Genomic DNA, 17,975 nt, shown 5'->3' with positions numbered 1-17,975 from the left:
AATTTTGTCTTCCACCTTATGCATAAGAATAACATCAGAAATTATGTTTTGAGATAAACAAACTTAATTGAAAATAAATACTTTTTGCCGGCCATGAAAAATATAATTATCGAAACTTTATTTAAAATACATACAAAACGTTTATTTATTTTTTCTCAATTCTAGCAAAAATAAAAGTAATAAACTTTTATTAAAATATCCCTCTAAATCTAGCAAGAAATTTGCTCATGCACAGACAGTACAATGAAACCTGAGCCCAATCTTATTAGATAAAAAGCGTGAATATACTGCCGAACAGCCTAAAAGGCAATATTGTGACGCAAGCGGAAAACAGTATGGTCGTCGAGAACTACATTGACTCGATTACTCCAAAAGAAAGGGGTTGAAGATGCCAGCAATTTTCCACACGTACTGAACGAATGAACTGGTAGAGTAGCTAGTTCTTTCAAAATGCATTTGACCAATCTTGATAAACTATTAGAAGGAGTACATTGAATTATTAATTTTTCCAATTTGTTTATCAAAGTTATTACTTTGTTAAAATAGTGAATTCCTATTATTGTGAAGATTTTGGTAGTCGAAATAAATAAGTCAATTGTATTTATAGTTTAATTCAATCATTTTATGGAATGATTGAATTAAAAAACAAATATATTTAAATTCCAAAACAACCTTTTTATTTATTTATTTTTGTGTTGCGATTTCATGCATTTTTTTAATTTTTTGTTCCTTGTTAAGATTTAAATATTGAATAGATCACATTCTTTTTGACACTAAGAATAACAAGAAAAATTAATTTCAATTATCAACATGTGGAACTGCATTTTTTGTGCGATAGCTGCTTCTACATAGCTCTTTCTAATCAGAAATCTCTAGGACGTCTATTAAATGCAGACCGTTGATCGGCCCATCAAGTTATCTTTTAAGAGGATTTTTTTTTGGTATTTTGTTTTTTCATTTATCGATTGATGAACAATTGATTAACGAACAATTACGAAGTTTTGTGAGTTCAGAAGGGCAGTTTTAATGTCCATGACCGTGGTATAGGGGGTTAGCCCACACAGTAATTGTTCTGTTTGCTGAAGATGGGATTGACTATTTGGTAAAGTAAGGAGGAAGAGGCAGGAACAGCTACCATTCCTCTGATTGTGAAGGTTTTGGCCAGATTTCGGTAGTCGAAAGAAATAAGACATTTGTCTTTATCGTTTACGTACTGTTGGTTTAGTTCCTGTCCTACATTGTTCTCTTCCCCTCAGCAGCCGTTCTGTCTCCTTCATTCCCAAGAACTTCTTTCTCTTTTAACAATCTTTCTGTCAAGCACAGTCAGTCCTGTTTCTCACTTCACCTCATTCCATTCTCTGACCGGACCTTTTTGTTTTGCTTCTTTTTCAGTTGTGGCTCAACTCCAAACTCTCTATATACAATATATATATATATACAACTTTTCACCTTCCCTTAGCTGTGTCTGGTTCACTGGGTATATTCTGTTTGTTGCAAGCCGGTAATGAGATGTTTTCTACATTTCTCAACAATGTAGATATTAACACAAAGGTATAGACACAGTCCTTCATTGATCTTCCACTTTTTAATGATCATCCATTATAATTTTATACTTTTTTATTTCTACTCCCTCTATTTCACTTTCTTCTTATTCATAGCATTTTGTGAAAACTCTTTTCTAACTGTTTCGAATGAATGTTTCATTAATTAATGTTTTCAAGAACATTATCAGAATTTTTTAGATAAATGTTTATTTTATACGCTAACATAGTACCAAATAAACATTACCAAACCTCCTTCATATAATTATTTTTCTACCACAATAAAGCAAAGATATTTTATATATCTTTTATACTTTATAAACATTTTAGTAATATACATATATGTTATAAGAAGATTATAAAAATGATAAAAAATATCTTTCCAGGCCAATTTTAAAAGTGGAATTTAGTTAATGCAATATTTCTCTACACTGATACTGATCAATACTTAATAGTCGATTTATGCTAATTAATTTATAGGATTAGCGTTAAGTACCTAAAATAAGTAAGCACTAAACTGCTGCAGGATTAACCTTTAGCAAATTACCCAATAATCGTGGGTAAGAGATTAAAATGCAATCAAATATTTTTTTTCTGATTGTTGTGTAAGCTAAATTTTGATTTAGATCTTTAATTAAAAATATCAGAAGCCCAAGACCATATCAATCCCTATTTCTATTCGTTCCTGTATACCATAATAAGAATACCAAGGGAACACCGTAATAAATATAATTAAAGTAAGTAAGTAAGTAAGTAAGTAATCGCCTATTTTTTCAGGCGGGGCTTAACGTCCAACTACCAATTAGGTGTCGTGGACGGAGGCGACTAGCAAACATACTTTACTGTAAATTTCTTTTATTAACCATTAAATAAAATCCAAGGCCTAAGACCGGGAATCGAACCCAGTACCACAATGCATATTAGCTTTGCAGGTCTCGCCTCTAACCGCTCGGCTACTGTGGCGCCCTTAATAAATATAATTATTATTAACTAAATATTACAGAGTGCTATTAAAACAAAAAAAAAAAATCTAACACACGTCTAATCAATTGAAACAAATTAAACATTTAAAATTCAAACGAACGTTAAAACTCATTATTTTTGAAACTAAGATTTGAAACACCATGGTAGCTGAGAGGTTAGAGGCGGGCCCGCAAAGTGTTATAATTACTGGGTTCGATTTTGGGCTTGGACTTTATTTAATAGTTGTTTTTAGGAGAAATTTATAGTAAAGTATGTTTGCTAATTGCCTCTATCCACGATACGTAATTTAGTACTTGGACGTAAAGCCCGCCTGAAAGAACAGATATTACTTTACGTTACATTTTTGAGGGTGGAATGATGAAGTAGGTACATTGATTTGAAAGGTTTACAATTACACTTGATTATAAGAGATTCCGTGAAATCAAGAAAATAAATTTGATGGTTCCAATTTGAAAGTAAATGGTTAGATGAGTAGTTCTCTAAACTATTAGCAGCGGTGAATCCGAATGTCAGTGAATCAATAGTTTCATTTACAAAAAATACATTTCACAATTTTTAATTTAAAACAAACAAAAATCTCTCGAAAAGAAATATCAAATCCAAATTCAAATAAATTCAGTCTACATGATAATTAAGGAAAGATGGCTGATGCACATGACAAAAAATAGAATATTTTAGGACAAGGATAGATAGTAGTAATGGCAGAGATCCTGGGTTTGGGTGACCTTAAAATTGATTTTAGGAACTTTGATGACAGTTATGATATATTTAACTCACAATTGGAGCCAGTATTTTCGGGTGTAACGGTAGCGCTTCTGGTGGACATATAGAAACCAGACACATTTATTTACCTGCGACATATAAAAATTAATGGTCTATAAGTTGATTAAATTAAAGAAGCGGTATTACAGAGTCACCTTGGACGTTTCTTATCGAGGCATATTAATTAATCATATTTCATATTAATTATGTAATCAAGTCCTATAATAGGCAAGACAAAGAGTTCGTAAAATGTCTAGTGAGATGATTGAATAGTTCTGTGAGATTTTTTGATCATAATTTCACTTTAGAGAAAAAGAATCATCAATATTGTAAATGGTTCTCCATAAAAATTCGTGACAAGTGAGGTTATCATACATTTAAAAAGTAGAAAAATTATTTATTGATTTTGTTTAATTAAGTACTTTTTATGGGCAGTATCCCTTAAATTATAGAAAGTTTTAATTCCAAATGAAAAGTTAATTTGATTTGAGAAAAAAGTTTTCATTCGAAAAAAGGTTTTATTTGTTTGAAAAAAGGATTACGTTGATTGAAAAGTGCTGTAATATATATAACAGTCGTTGCCGTTTTAGGACTCTTTTTTGAAATAAATAAATAAAACACAACAAAACTGATGCATCATCTTTTGCGTTGCATCAGTTGTACTAGTCTATTAATATCGAATTTTTCAATCGTACTTTATATTCAGTTGAATACTGATCAGGTGTAGGGCACGTAGACAGAAAGCAAACTTAATTTACCATAAAAGCTTCATGGTAACAAATTAAATAAAATCAATCCAAGATCGAACTAAGTTAACGAACCTACGTCAGCTTCGCAATCCTCGCATCTGATCGTTCAACTATCAAGTGGCTGAGTGTTTTTAGCACTAATCTCAGATACCACATTTTAAAACATTTCTATCATCATCAGGAAATTGTTACCCAGTAGGTTTAACAAAACAAAACAAAAATTATAGCTTTAGGGCACTGGAAAGCTGCATCACCAAGGGCAACTTCACCCTATTAATCTCCTTCACCCTATTGGAACAACATTCTTAACTAATTTCTCTAAAATACTTATTTAATGTTTATATTATATGTTTTTATACGTCTGACCACAACACCTACGTCCTGGAGATGAAAATAAGATAAAAAAATGTTATTATTCAAATATCCCATTTACAAACATTATTCTAATTGCCACGGTAGCCGAGGGGTTAGAGGCGAGACCTGCGTAGCTAATATGTACCTTAACAAAAACTTACAGTTTAAAAAGTTAAGTATAAGGGTTGATTAAACGCCAAAAGGTACACAAATCAGCAAGTACCCAACATTTCATTAATACTTCATTGATATTATTTAAGTAATTTTACCGCATTAATTTTCATTAATATTTTTTAAGAATTTATTAGATGTCACATACCCTTATGCTGGCCATTTTCATCTACAAAATATTTGTTCAAGCAGCACACCATTTAACTTAGATTGACTGTAATATCTATTTATCTATAATAATCAAACTATTGATTACAGGTGAAAAAGAAAACGTTATAAAAATAAAAAAATATGAGGCTTAAAAATTCAAAAAATTTTTTAAAAAATGCTTACACCAACATACATCAATGATTTTGTTTATTTATTTTTATTTTTAAATAAAAATCGTCGGTTTAAGTTCATTCTTCGATTAAAGTAATTGTTATTTTATGTAGTAGTCAATCTGGCTTTATCGTAAATAATATAGTTGTCTTCAATTACATTCTCCATCTAGGTGTTCTTCCCACAATGTTGTGTATATGTAATATAAAGTAAATAAGATATGCATATTTTTAGGACAGCTAATTATTCCAGTATTTTACTATAAGTAAAATTAGGGGAACTAAATTAAATTACAATTGAGAAATGAATAAATAATTTTGAATAATCTACTTGTTATTAGCTGTGTGTAATTGTGCTCACAAATATTTCGGTAAGACGAATTCAAGACTGAAATATTGTTTTAAATCCTCCGTGATTCAAATTTAAACAGTAGCCGACTCTAAATTTGTCTTTTTCTAATTTAACATGCATGTATATGTGACAACTTCAGAATAAAGGGCACATTAAAGAGAAATCAGAAGAATAATTTGGAATAGAGTTAAAATAAAGTACCTATTTATACGAAGATATAATATACATTTTATCACAATTATAACTATTATGAATGAACTGGCCAGCATAAGGGTATGTGACATCTAATAAATTCTTAAAAAATATTAATGAAAATTAATGCGGTAAAATTACTTAAATAATATCAATGAAGTATTAATGAAATGTTGGGTACTTGCTGATTTGTGTACCTTTTGGCGTTTAATCAACCCTTATACTTAACTTTTTAAACTGTAAGTTTTTGTTAAGGAGATTTTTGTACCTTTTGGATAGATTTTCCTTTTTGTCTATTAGCAAAGTTACGCCTGCTTTACAGATTTTTTTAAAATTTGGAATAAGCTATTCTATCATTATAACCTGATAAGGTGTTAAATCGGAACCGTAATTACCACTAGAGAGATCTTTTTAAAGAATGGTTATGGTTGCGGTCCCCAAACCATCCTCAATAACCATTTTTTTGAGAAAGAGTTTTGAATAAAATAGGAAGGTATTTGTACGTAAATAGCAAAATTAAACTGCGATTTCAATACTTCCTTTTAAGAGGAGCAAGAAAAATAAACTGCGATTACAGTACTTCTCCCTAAAAAGGCAAAGATTTTGAATCGAACGACAATTCATTTATGTAAATCGGTTCACTCATTGATAATTTTAACGATTGTAGTACTTCCTCTTAGTAGGTGTAAGAGCATGATGGCACTCCACAGCCACGTAGAGGAGCTTTAATCACTTCTTCGTGTTAAATTTTATCAAAATCGGACTAAGCTTTGTAGAAATATTGGTAATAATAGTTTTAGAAAGGGCCTTATTTGGGTGGGGCGAACTCCCCTCCTTATGAGGCATAGCGTCGAGACTTTTAAAGTACAAATCTGTACAAAAATTCGATTCGAATGACACTTCATTCATGAAAATCGGTTCACGTGTCGATAATTTGAAACGATTGTTATACTTCCCCTTAACAAGTGTAAGAGCAGATCGTCGCTTTATTGTTAGGTAGGGGAGCCCTAACCCTATCATCCTACAAAATTTTATCAAAATCGGGCCAAGTTTTACAGAGTAATTAGTAATAATAATTTTGGAGGGGGCCTTACATAAAGGGGGCCGAGACCCCCAAAAGGCACATCTACATAAAATTCCGAATCGAATGACACCTCATTCATGAAAATCGGTTCACGCGTTTAGGCGCTACGTTGTTTACAAAAAAGGTAACAAGAACAAGAAGAAGAAGAAGAAGAAGAAGAAGAAGAAGAAGAAGAAGAAGAAGAAGAAGAAGAAGAAGAAGAAGAACATTTTTTGAAAAAGCCGTTTTTGCTCATTTTCGGCAACTTTTTTCTCGAAACCTATAAGATCTGGGTTGTTGCAAAAAAATTACGTTATAAAGGAGGATTTGCCCTTTATTTTAAAGAAAATTTGGGAATTTTATCTTTTATAGAAAAAGAGAAAAAAATTGTCAAAGTTGGGTGTTTTTCAACGTTACACTTTTTCGTGCAGTTTTTGATGGTCAACCCTTATACAACTGTCCTACCGGACAGTTTTAATTATGGTACTGGGTTCGATTCCCGGTCTTAGGCCTTGGAATTTATTTAATGGTTAATAAAAGAAATTTACAGTAAAAGTATGTTTGCTAGTCGCCTCCGTCCACGACACCTAATTGGTAGCTTTTTTTTATTCTAATTTTAATTACAGTTCAGGATAATTTATTGTTATAAAATAAACCGGCGCCCAAGTAATTCAATTTAATTGTTAAAATAAATAAATAAATAAGTAAAAAAATCATGGTAGAAGTTAGTCCTCAAAATAACTATCTTTTATAAATTAAAAAGATTTTTTTTTTTCAATATTAAATTAAGTGCCTATCATTGTTGAATTAAATTTTATAAAACTTATTGATCAGTTTACTTTATATTTCCAATTACTGTGAGATTTAAAGTTTTTTGTAAAACGATATTTAGAATAAAATGGAAAAAATATTTCCTTTCTCTCGTTTATATTTTTTTTAAGCCTTTTATTTCAAAAATGCCTTTTATCAAACAAGTATTTTTTTTTGTGACAGTTAATGAATTAATAGATATCTATAGAGTGAAAAAGTCCATGAAATAGAGGAGTCTGATTATTTAATCTTAATAACAGAAGGGTACAACTTACAGAACGATTTTTGTTTCATAAAAATATTTGCAATGTTTTTGGGAATGAAGTGTTGGAATTCGAGAGAAGTAGATTTAAAGATTTTTACCATTTTAATGACAAAATTTAACCTGATGTAGACAACCTGAACTGTTAATTCATAAAAGTCAGTTATGGAACCTTGAAATAACCTTGCATGAAAGTGATATTTCAGTAAAATATTTGAGATATACCTAATGCGAAGACTATATTTCAGAAAAGTTCAACCGTATACATGTATCAATCAGATAAAAAGGTCTCAGAATAAGAAAACAATAACAGTCGTTCCGTAATGGTGATTCGCTAGCAATGAGACATCTACTGCAGTGAGAAGGCAGAGTTTGACCAAAGAAAGAACCTCTCTAGAGATCCTTAACAATATTTTCGCTTTGATGTCTACGAATCGGTTTCTTTAAAAACTTCATCCCAATTCGCTACAAAAATAAATGGTAGGGTCCCCCTTTTAAATACATATGCGAACTAGAATGATCATTGTAAACAAGTGCCCGTAAGTACTCCAGTGGCGAAGTGTAAGTGGGTAGAGTGTAGGACTTACAGTGTGTTAGCATGTTTTATTACAGTCGGTAACCACCAGCACCAAGAGATAGAAGGAGTTAAGGCAGTTCGTGCTGAGGGTTATATTATGCTCTCAAGGGCCCACTAGAAGCACCAAGGTAACTTGGCTGCTTTTAACTCTACAGGTGTGCTATCCATTCTTCACCACTCTTAATCTATGAGTAGTTCAATGAAGACACATTTTCTAAACAATATTCAATGTCTTATCTTTTGACCATGGTCACTTCAAAGTATGCTGTTCAGCATTATTTAATGAATTCGATGAAACCCTCATAGATGATATCTCATTCTAAAAACGGCACAAGACTGCTCATACACTTGGAAATGAAAAGGCTTCCATTGTTTGATGGTGATGGGTGCTGTTCTAAAAGTTCTTTTTAATAATTTTCCTACTGTTCCTAAATGCTGGATAATAGTTTTTTTTCTCTACATTTTAATCAGGACATGCTAAAATCTGAGGGCACTGGCGTTCGGAAACTTGTTCCAGTACATTGCCGGCCTCCGAAGAGTATTTTATTGTTACAGATAACTTCAGATGGTGAGCTGAAAGAAGCTCCTAGAAGAGAAAATAAAAAAATTTGTCATGTAGCATTAGTAATTGTAAGTGGTAAAGTAAAGTGAAGTAATCGCCTATTTTTTCAGGCGGGCTTAACGTCCAACTACCAATTAGGTGTCTTGGACGGAGGCGACTAGCAAACATACTTTACTGTAAGTTTCTTTTATTAACCATTAAATAAAATCCAAGGCCTAAAGACCGGGAATCGAACCCAGAACCATTAGTAATTGAAGGGTTTGGCCACTTCCTCCATAGTATTTTTTTTTTTTTTTTTTTTTTTTTTTTCCTCACACCGGATGGGCCGTTCCCGAGCTCTCGCTCATAACAGCCCAATGATTACACTTCATCCCCAATGATCCCGAAACAAGAATAATTCCCAAGCAAGAATATATGAGGGAAGGGCACAACAAAGTACCCTTCCTAAATTATAAAGAATTTATGCTACCTTTACAGAACAAGCCAACAACCTAACAAACTGCATCGCATTCATACTCATTCAAACAATAAATACATTCATACTTCACGCATGCAGACAAAATTCCTATCCTAATTGACCTCTCAGTACTCGATATTCCTGAGAGGCCCGCTAAAAACTCGACAACTACCCAATCTATGTCATTCAATCCACAGTCATCCAATAAATTACTACTAATATTCCCACTTTCACTCCGCCTACCCTCGAAAATCACCCCACAGTGTACCGCGTCTTAGAGCCTCTTCTGCAAACTGTTTAAAGGCATCATATGCACTAATATTTTCCAGCAACAGGGTTAGTGTATCATTATCAATGCAAACTTCCTCCACAGTATAATATATGTTCCTATAATTAATCATCTTTTAAATATTATTAAAAAAAGAGTAAGATGGATGCTAAAATACCAGTTTAATTCGAGCTGCAAAAAATAAATAAATAATTTAATAGATGGTAACCAATTTTTTCTCACTTACATGGTTTATTCGTTCTAATTGATAACCTAAAAGTAGATATACAATACATTTTTATTGTAGATAAATAAGTTAAAATAGTTTCAGAAAAGAGGTTAAATTAATGAAAACCAGTCAAAACTCTTTCCAGATAGTTGCCTTTGGGAAAATTTATTGATTGGCCTTGATTTTGTTTTTAATGGAACCTGTATTGTTTTAGGGTAAATATATTTGAAAAAGAAAAAGACTGGCTAACTTCAACAGATTTCTTTTTTCCAGAAATAGGAAAATAAGATGCGTGGGAAGATGTTTCTCAATGCAACAGTCAGAAATTCTTCGAATTTTCTATATTTTAATGAAGCAGCATGAAGTACTTTTTTTTAATGTCGTAAGAAAATTTTTAAGAAAATATTATAAATAATAGGTGAACTTTTTCATTCTATTTCCTTCATTTCAGCTGAAGTTTGACAGTTTTTATATACTATTTGAACTGCAGTAAAAAAAAAACAACAAAAATCTGTATTTTGTTTGAAGAACTTTATAACTACTTCTTAAGACATTAAAAAGTTTATTTCTAATGGCTTTTCTCAGCTTGATAAGGCGTAAGTGCCAACACTTTCCACGAAGTTCGTTGCAATAAAATTACTAAAAAGGAATGTTATGAGTAAGGCAATCGAGTTTTCATTATTTACATTTACAATCAGCAATCAGTAAAAGTTCTTAAGTTAAAGTAATCAAAATTTATACGATTCCAAAGAAGTTTCTTATTTATTAGAAAATAAGAATGTGATTGGTAGTAAAAAAGTCAATATTTTAAGAAATTTTATTAAAAAAATACTTGAACAAAATAATCAGATGGAACTCCGCAGTAGTTTGGAAAATCAAAAGATAATACATTTCAATTCAACTACCTCCATAGTCCATCTTTACAGAGCGTACAGGATATCCTAAATGTAGAAAAATCAATAATTGTTGTTGATTCACATACAACTAGCTCAATTATTTTTTACCTAATAGCGGCATTATTCATGTTCACAACGCCAGCTAATATTGCTCAGGATGACAACCATTAAAGGAGGACATTTTGGTGGTACTTCTCATCCATTTCACGTTGGTCACGTCGAGGCTATCCAGAGATATTCATGTCCTGTGGAATCTACTAGAACCTCTCTCCTATAAAGCGAGAAAGGAATAGGATTTCTTGGAAGCATCCACTCCTCGCTACGCCTAACTTCAGTGACTTTTCGAACACTTTTTTACAAGATTTAATTATTCTTTGATCACCCCCTGTAGGATAGCCCTGCACCTAGAATTTCTTGTTCCAAAACTTTTTAAAGTAATTACAAACCACATTCCTTCGTTTGAGTAAAATAAACACGGCCGATATCAAGAGATTACTTCACAATTGGACCAAATAAACAAAATATTCTTTTATACTTCTGATATCTAATTTGTCTCTTCTCCCAGCTCACTTTTAAAGACGTTTTAATTTTTAAGTTGTTATTAAAAGTGTAATATCGCCGTTTCCATTCTGCTGTAAAATTTTAATTAGGTTTTTTGGGAAAGAGTTGCGAGGATAGTTTAGTAAAGAAGACGACCAGGAATATAAAAAAGAGATATTGATATTAAAAATGTAGTAGCCACGGAATTTTTTAAAAAATATTATACTGATATTTACCTCATAAAAATGAAAAGAAATAAAATTAAGAGAAAAGTAAGGAATAGGTAATATACAAATAAAAAGCAATGGTATGGGGTAGCCCGTAAAATTGCGGAATTGGACAATTAAAACTGTTTTACTACCCTAGAGAATTTCATTTCTATCACTTGGAAGTGAAGTACTACCGCTGAGCGAGTACTTTACTGCAGCTCTAAATACAGTAAAAGGATTTCATTCCACATTAAGACGTCGCTCAAATAGCGGCCCATAAAAAGAAAACCACCTGACCACCGTTGCTTTCATCGCCAAGTGATATTTAAAGTTGCTAAACATTCTTTTACGCCTGAAATTATTGCCTGAATATTTATTGATTTAAATTTCACTTTATTCTTGAAAGATACTTTTAATTTCAAAGATTTTTGATCCATCACAGCGGGGGTCTTGTTTTCTTTAATTTTTGATATTTGTACAAAATTGCAGATCTAACAACTCAGCAATACTTTTATTCCATGCTTCTTAGAATATGTAAATAAATAGATTTATATTGCAGAAAGCCGCAAAATCGGTAGAAAGCTAGCTCTTAAATTGGAAGGGTTGGTAATTTTCATCAGGAAAATGTGCTCAAAATGGACATTTACTTGTGAAGATATCGTACTATTCTGCGCGTTCTCAGTTTTCCTTGGACTTTTTTAAAGACCTTTTTCTTGAATAATTTGGAAAAATTAAGTCACAACAGATACAACGAATACGCTCTTTGATGTGAAGTCCAATAAATCTAACTTTAATATAGTAATATAATAACTATTACAACTTTAATATAGTAATTTAATACAGTAATTTAATATAGAAGATATCTATCGAAGGCAATTATCTAGTTAAAATGCTGGAAACCATATTATAACAAGTATGCTTATTTAGGGTTTGGTATGGATGGTTGATCACTTTCTGCGGACTAGAGGTTAAATAAATTCATGTTAACTCTGCATGGGGAACAATATATCTTTCTGCATTGCCTGTCGCTTATCCTATAAAGGGATTCCTATCCCCCAAAAAAGGAGTTGCAGTGTTCTTCCTGGCACACATAAGATCGTCTCGATACCATCAAAAAGCCTAAAATGAATATCAACTGAATATTTCTTGTTTGGAAGAGACTTGTTGGGACAGAGAGAATCGTCTGTCTATTCGGAACTGCAAAATACTCCTTAATAACAAGCAGTTTGATCACTGGATTTCAATGCGGGAATCCTGGGTTTGCATCCAGCTGTTTGACCCTTTCTCTTTTATTTTCCTTGGAGCTTCTTACAGCTCTCGATCCGGTGATAGGACTGTGTTGTCTGTAAAGTCACAACACTTTCTGATCGGCAGTACATGGAGAATGACAAATGACCTTAGATGTTGAGGAGGTAAAGTTAACAAAAGAAATACAGACGGTACATTCAACAGATTTAGTAGTTAAGAGTAAAGGGTCATTTTAATAACTTTAAGTTATGTTAGGAATTTAACATGGTAAAAACCATTTATTAAACTTTTTAAACGTTCTTTAAAATATAAAAAAAAAAGAAATTGAAAACTGATTTACTTCTATTTTGTTTCGTTTTGTTTCTATTCTAACAAATGTGGTGAATAATAAATATTATCAATAAAACTTGAGAAAAGTTTTTATCAAGATTTTTGCATCGGATCTTTTAACTGCCGCATAAAAATTTATAAGTGCCACTTTATGCTACGCATAATAAAAATTCTACGTATGAATTTTATTGCAAATTTATTATTAACACCTTCTTTTATGACCTACAAGTGCAAATTATTAAATAGAAGTCAAATTAATTAGTTTCCTTACAGGAAATTAATTAAAACCGCAGCAATAAAAAAAAAAGAATTCTAAAGGGAATTAATTTTACAAAAAAAAAGATAAAGATAATTGCAATATACCAGTAAAAATTATGCAATAGTGATAAAGGTCATTTGATTAAATGGAATAGATAAATAGACTGAAGGCCACTCTAACATTCTACTTAAACTTAAGTCAATTTCATTAATTGCAAAAGTTTAAGCTTTATGAGCTTGAAAAGTTGGAACGCAAAGTATTCACTAGCATTTCCTAACTGGATTTCCTATTCCCTTTGTGTGGGTTCGATATAAGATTGCTGGAAGTTCTGATCATTTATATAGAATCTATTTCACTATTATTAAAAAAAAAGATCCAAGGAGAGATAATTTTTTATTTTAAGAATATACATAAATACATATATCATAATGAGCAACCTAAATTCCCATTTAATATACGACTATCGTACTATCAGAAATAATTGGTATAATTCTTGTTTTTGCTCTGTCTGGATCTGTAAACCTACTTCTATCGTGAAATGACTATTGACAACTTTTAAGAATTTTCTACAGTTAAAACAATGAGAATCCTTGCTAATATGGAACAACTTGGAAGTTTTATAATGTTAAAAATTAGGGATGAAAGATATAACCTGACTAAGTGGCCAGGAATATATATTGTAACCAGAAAGTGTTTAGAGTTAACGCATTTATTTTATTATATCCTAAATTTAACATGAATACATGTAGGGGTTTTGTAAAAGAAGAAGCTAGGCGAAATATTTCTTGTAGAGATTTTATATTCTAAGTGGGAGAAGAATTAGCATCCAAATATAAGGACATTAAATAGTAGCCAGATTTTCAACAGCCTAAAATGAAAATCCCTCTCTTAAAAGAAAGAACAAAAAAAGAGCCACATTAACTTCTGTTCAGATGACAAAACAGTTCCTACTGCAAAATATACACTTGCGGAATTTGCTCAGAAACTATGAATTTCAATAATATTGCACCAATTTTCATCTCATTACCATTAAAAAAAACCGAAAAAATAAATAAATGAAAATAAACAATATTTTACAATTGTTTTCTCAGTTACAGTTCCCAAAGTTAGCATTCAAATGCCAGGTGTCTTCTGACAACCCCTTTGTTCAAAATAAGTACACATAAAACTGTGGAGAAAAATTATTAAAAACTAAGAATTACCCAATAACAATCCATCATTATGATCTTCTTACTTCTGCCAAAAACAAACTTTAAAGAGACGGAAAGAGAAAGTTCGTGTGACATACAATTAGAACTTGAAAATGGTCGCGATTAAGGCAAACCAGTAAAATAAATAATAAGGAAAGAAATCGCTTATTTTGCAGCAAAAGTGCACTAAATGTGGGTGCCCTAATAGATAGACCGTCTGGCCGGGTGGCGCATGGCGAAGCTTTCTACCCATGGAATCTAATTAAATCTAATCACAAAGGAACTTGCAAGAAATTTCAATGTCTTCTTCTTTTAAGTCAATATCATTCAACCACCAAAGCATTGCTAAGTCCTTTAATAGAGCTACTTCAACGTATTCCTGTATGAAGTCAATTGTTTACAATTTTTTGACAATCTAGACCGTTTCTTATAAACATTCCATTGCTCTTCTTCTCAACCTCTTTTCCTTCTCTACCTTTGTCTCGTAAACAGTACTCGCGATCCTACTTACTGCTACTTTTTGGGTGAACCATTTCAGCGGGTTTTCTTTCTTCACCTTTTTTTGCACACTTCAAGATGATGTTGTTTGTGGTATTCCTGATTCCAATCTCGTACTGTTTTTCCCTTCATACTTTTAAGCAATCTTATCTCCATGCTCTTATGCTTCTTAGTGAGGGTCGATGGATTCACTGGATTATGCCAATAAAAGAAGGTATACGCAAACAGGAAACTTATTGACAATTAATTCTTAGGTTTCCACTTCTTCCGCTATAACTACAAAGTAGAATATGAAAGATATCATAGCTTTAATCTTTCGACCCAATAAACCATCAACTTTGGAAAACAAATATTGTCTGATTAGTAATATGAATAAAGTGTACAGTAAGATTTCATTTGTCAGGAATGAGTGTTATTTATGTCTGTCAGCTGGTTAGGTTCACTTTCATACACTAGACTAGACTATGCATCAGCACCCAACATTTGTTCCTAATGAAATGTTAATTTCATGTCTGTGAGCTCTGAGCAAGATGACAAAAAAAAAAGCTTTTAAAATCGGCAATTCTACAATTTAGATTGAATGAGAAGGAAGAATATTCTTAATCTTTAATCCGCAGCAGCAGGCTTTAGATAACTTCGAATATTTACGCTAGTTTTTTAAGTAATTTTTTAAAAAACGCCTGAAAATCCTGTTCATCTTTACAGCAATTATTCACGTTATTATTTTTAATTATTTTTGGTAGTTTTTCTAACTAAGGTTATGTCACAGCGAAAAAGTCAGTAAGAATACAAAATTAATGTATGTACTTCTAAGCCTCAAATAAGTGTAGGGTTAATATAAGACATGTTAAAGATTCGACGAACGATATTTTTCTTTACAGTAATTTGTTTTTTTACTGATTGAAATATGAGGCCGAATATCGATATTGATTTCATTTGGGGCACTAAAAAAGTATTAAAAGAAAAGAGCTGTTATTTTTTGTTTTGTTTTAGAGAAGATTGATGTAGTTCGTGTTATATTTGCATGGTTGGTTGGAGGAGCCAGTGAATGGTATGAGTTGAAGTTTGTTGGAGCCAGAGTATTGGAGCTGGCTAAAAGGAAGATTTAATAAACAAGGAGAACTGTATCAGAGAGAAAGAGAGAGTTTTCTTCTCTTTCTTTATTCAATGACTACTGTAGCTCGACTAGCCCGTCCTGCTGACTAGCCGCAACCTCCTCAAACCAGCATCGTATTTCTATTAAAGTTTTTAAGTTAGAGTAGCAAGTTGTTTCATTTTCTACAAAGAGTATATAAGAGAATGGCGAACTCTGGTTGGATAGGTTTGGTTCGGGACTGAACTTGAATAAGCAGTAAGAGAAATTGTTTTACCCCTTTGTTAAAAAAAAAAGTTTTAACTTTCTTAAGAACCATTTGAGAAATGGGCGTTACTCAGTGAAATGACTAGAATAGGATAGAGTTTGGCTAAACAAAACTAAAAAAGCTAAACTAAAGCCGAAAGTTATATTCATATCTTTGTAGTAGAAAATATGAATTAAATTTCATATCAATATTTAAACTAAAGTTAGATACCTTGAGCAACAACTTTGCAGCTTCTTAAGATCATCGTTAAGATTAAATTTTAAAGACAATCTATCTAAACTCCAGATTTATATGGCGTAATTTTCAAAACAGCACTTTTAATGCAATCAAAACTGATTGGTTAATAACTAATCTGACCTAATGCTGGCAGACAACCAAAAGCATATTCAATATTCCCTTCTTATATTCAAATTAATTCACCAAAAGTGTAGTTTTAAATACCTTCTTCCCTTAGTCGACACAGGCATAGCAAGTTTTCTAATAGAGATCTTTTTAGATCTATAGACGCTTCTACGGCAAGGTATATGCTGAGAGGTTTCAGGAATTCTTCTTCTTCTTCCCTTGGTGCTACTGTCCTATAGTAGGACCTGGACCTCATTCAAGAGTGAGTGCCACTCTTCCCTATCCTCGGCTTTTAGGCGCCATCTTCTAACACCCACCTTTCGCAGATCTCTTTCTACGTCATCCAACCATCTTATCCTAGGACGACCTCTACGTCTTGCGCCTCCCGGGTGTCCATATAATGCTTTTTTAGGAACTCGGTGATGGGACATCCGTTCAACATGGCCGAGCCATCTCAGCCTGCCTTTTTTGATACAAGAAACTATGTCGGCTTCTCCGTGTAGTTTCTAGAGTTCTTCGTTCTTTCGGAGCCTCCATTCACCCACCGTCAATGTACGCCGGGCCGTAAATTTTCCGCAACACTTTTCGCTCCCAAATCCTCAGCATATTCTCACATTCTTGTGTCATTGCCCAAGTCTCGCTACCGTATCTGTTTTTAGACTACACTTTCAAGCAAATCAATATTTTTCATCTTACGTTTTGTTGCGTAAACCTCGCAATTATTCAAGGAGTTCTTTCAAATGGACGTAAAAAGAGAGTTTAGATGAGCGGTACATTGTTTCTAAGTCAGGGTATTTGGTAAACTTAGATAATACGAGGTGCAAGGCTTTCCTGAGGTGGCCTGATAAAAATATGTGAGAATTCCTAGCATTAGAAGCCTGAAATGTGGTTCAAGTAGATATGCGTAAAATCACTAAGAATATGGTTATGAATTGGCAAGAGGTCAAGGTATTATCCTAATAAATTTATTGGCGAATAAAATTAAAATAAAGATTCGATATAATATAGATACTTAAAAAAAAAGAAGACGTATATTGGCTGAAGGAGCAATAAAGGATACGTTGATAATGACGACGATAAAAAATGTGACTGAAAATATCATTATTACTAATGAATGGGCTGAAGGGAATAAGAGATTGAGTGAATACCCAAAGGGTGAGGTCAGGGGAGAGCCAGAGGGCGAAGGACAGCTCTTTGCATCAGAAGACGGAGATGCAACAAGGGTGAAGTAGAAGTACTGGCAGCACCCTTCTGCTACAGTTTTCTCTTCAGTTTTCCTTAAATTGGGCTAAAGCACTAAGTTGGGCTCTACTTACTAAGTAATTACAGAGTTTTGGTTTAAAAGTAGGATGGCGAGCCATTCCCTCTATGCATGCGAATTGCTCCATTATATTCCTGCTCAAGAAGGGCCTCTAAGTGGAAGGGATAGATTTGAGGCGGAAGCGCAAG

General features: G+C 32.4%; 1 protein-coding gene across 6 annotated transcripts in view; it reads right to left on the bottom strand.

Moving 5' to 3' along the window:
* The window catches only part of LOC141456154 (lachesin-like), a 413,770-nt gene that overhangs the window by 18,501 nt on the left and 377,294 nt on the right, over positions 1 to 17,975 (bottom strand). The window lies entirely within an intron of this gene.

This window comes from Rhodnius prolixus, unplaced genomic scaffold, assembly GCF_049639745.1.
Source record: "Rhodnius prolixus isolate KJV_2025 unplaced genomic scaffold, Rpr scaffold_4, whole genome shotgun sequence".
In the NCBI taxonomy this organism is placed as follows: domain Eukaryota; kingdom Metazoa; phylum Arthropoda; class Insecta; order Hemiptera; family Reduviidae; genus Rhodnius; species Rhodnius prolixus.
The sequence above is the reverse complement of the archived record's forward strand: the minus strand, read 5'-3'. Positions and strand labels throughout refer to the sequence as shown.